The sequence below is a fragment of the Gekko japonicus genome, unplaced genomic scaffold, assembly GCF_001447785.1.
Source record: "Gekko japonicus isolate JY-2015 unplaced genomic scaffold, Gekko_japonicus_V1.1 scaffold2117, whole genome shotgun sequence".
In the NCBI taxonomy this organism is placed as follows: Eukaryota; Metazoa; Chordata; class Lepidosauria; order Squamata; family Gekkonidae; genus Gekko; species Gekko japonicus.
Window position 1 is genome coordinate 319,495 of NW_015176040.1, and position 2,901 is coordinate 322,395.

The following is a 2,901-nucleotide window of genomic DNA, read 5'->3' on the forward strand; positions in this document are numbered from 1 at the left end:
TCTTCCCCCGCTTCCCTTCTTTTCTCCTTTGACTAGAGTGGGGAAAAAATTCTGTTGAGTCATTGAAATAAAAAATGCGATTGGCATGCAGCGTCTGTAGTAGAGATCTCAAACGTTGGGGGGAAGGAGACTTTTCCAGCTAGATTTGAGTCCAGGAGCACTTTGGAGACCGATAAGATTTTGGGGCCATGAGGTTTGGGGAGTCAAAACTCTGTCGGAGGCCAGTTGGAATGGAGATTCTGGAGTCCTTATAACCCCCACCCCGGTCAGAAGGCAGGAAAGAACTTGGGATGCAAACATTCGATGTACTCTTCAGTCCACTTGATTAGAGGCCGAGGGGAAATGGTTCGGGACTTTCCCCCAGGGTCGAATGGAGGTGCCCTGTTTTATGACATAGGAGAATGCCAGTATGTTGGCAATGCCCCAGAGCTTCTGGGCTGGTACCAAAATCATTGAAACAGCTGAGAGGCTCCATTAGGAAGGGAATTGAAAACAAATCAGTATCATCATGTCCCCCCTATAAATCAATGGTGCAACCTCATTTGGAGTACTGTGTGAAGTTCGGGTCAACACACCTCAGAAAGGATATTATAGCGTTGGGAAAAGTGCAGAAAAGGGCAACTCGAATGATCAAAGGGTTGGAACACTTTCCCTATGAAGAAAGGTTAAAGCACGTGGGGCTCTTTAGCTTGGAGAAACGACGGCTGAGGGGTGACATGATCGAGGTTTAGAAGATTATGCATGGGATAGAGCAGGTAGGGAACCACAGGAGGTGGTGGCGGCTACAAGCATGGACGGCTTCAGGAGGGAATTAGATAAGCATAGGGAGCAGAGGTCCATCAGTGGCTCTTAGCCACAAGGTAGAAGAAGGTATAGCCACAAGGTATAAAAAGGAACTCTCGGTCTGGGGCAGGGGATACTTTGTATTCTTGGTGCTTGGGGGGGGGGCAAGAGTGGGAGGGCTTCTGGTGTCCTGGCCCCACTGCTGGACCTCCTGAGGGCACCTGGTATTTTTGGCCACTGTGTGACACTGTGTTACCCAGAGTGTTGGACTGGATGGGCCACTGGCCTGATCCAACATTGGCTTCTCTTATGTTCTTATCCAGTAGCATGGCCAAAGAGTGGTAGTGGTGGTGGGACCGTGCCTGTAATCCAGGCAATGGGCTTTTTTTGGAGGGTGGGGATGTTAGAGGGAGTTAGAGTGTTCAAGTCTTGGGTTCAAATCCTGGCTCTGAGCAAGTCAGGGCTCTTCCTCCGTTCCGTTTCGCTCAGCGGCTGTTTCCAGGCCGAAGCGCCTGCAGCTGGAGCGAAGCCTCTGGTCTCTTTGAGAGTCATGGTACTGCTCTTGGGAGTGGAAAAGTGCTCTTAGTGCTGTGTGGTGGGATTACAGAGCAATCGATCTTTCCCTGCAGTTTCCTCTCTCGAGCTGAGTGATCAGCCAGGTGACTGACCACAGGCCACTCTTTTGCATTTTAGGAAATCCACCCGCACAGGCTATCCCCTCTCATACGCTAGGGCTTTCTTGTTTGGGGAAAGGGGTGGTGTGCGCTCATAACACACGTACCCAGGTCGGCGTGTCTGACTGCGACAGCTCTTGAGCCGGTCACCTTCTCCGAGTCGACCTCATAGGGTTGTTAGGAGGGTAAAAGAGAGGAGGGAGAATCATCCTGTGCTGCACAGAAGGAAGGGAGGGGGCAAAAATGTACCAGGCGAGCTGTCTTTTGGTAGCTCAGAGCACTCCCCTTTCTCTGCCGGTGACTTCCCTGCGCCATGTGTCATAGAATGTTAGAGTTGGAAGGAACCTCGCAGGTCATCTAGTCCAACCCCCTGCACTCTGCAGGAGCATAGCTGAAAGACAGCCCTACATACCGGAAAGATGGTCGTCCAGCCTCCACTTGAAAACGTCCAGCGAAGGAGCATCCACCACCTCCCGAGGCAGTCTGTTCCACTGCTCAACCACTCTGACAGTTAGGAAGTTTCTCCTGATATTTAGCCGGTATATCGACTCCCTTGTAATTCCCACCCATTCGATCTAGTCTCGCAATCCGGAGCAAGAGGGAATAGATCTGCTCCATCTTCTACATGACAGCCCTTCAGATACTTGAAGACTGCAATTGTGTCCCCTCTAAGCCTTCTCTTTCCCAGGCTAAACAGACCCAACTCTTTCAGCCTTCGTCTTGGGCTGGGAGATGCTGCAAGTACATCCTTCCTCAGGCAGGACAGAGTAGCTCCAATGTCATCAGCCCACCGGGACTATTCGTGGTGGACTTAATGGCCAGGCCCCCCCCCCAAGTTCAGCAGATGTAACTAGGGATGCTGTGAATTTCAAGTCGAACTTACCCTGTTTCACTGTGCCTCTTGGACATTAGGCCATCACCAGGACTGTCCGGTTTGGCACTGACCAACAGGTTCCTCTTAGTAGACCTTAGTAACACAAATGGCTGCTGGGCTTGTTTTTTTTTTTTTTTTGCACTGGCCCAGGTGTTTCCGAAACAGGGCAAGTGTGAAAAATGCTGCCAATCCAAACCACTCGGCAGCCATTATTGCTACCAAGGACTGCTGAGATGAATGGCCGACAGTATATCTTACGCTGATTTTACTGCCTCCCTTTTATTCCTAACCCTCCTCTGTGCGTCAAGTCAGGCAGGCTATGAATGAAATAAAAGCAAGCAATGATAGAAGCACAAGGAGTTGCACATTTCCCCTTCCATAGCCCCCCCACCCGCACTGAGTGTATCCTATCATAGGCATTACCTGAGCTGCGAATCACCTTGCGCTCAATGAAAGGAAATTGGTAGATCAATGCATCGATCAAATAAGCAGGGTGCTCCCCCAGCTCTCCTAAGGCACTCTTTAAAAAGTTTTTAAAGAGCGCCTTAGGAGAGCTGGGGGAGCCCAAAT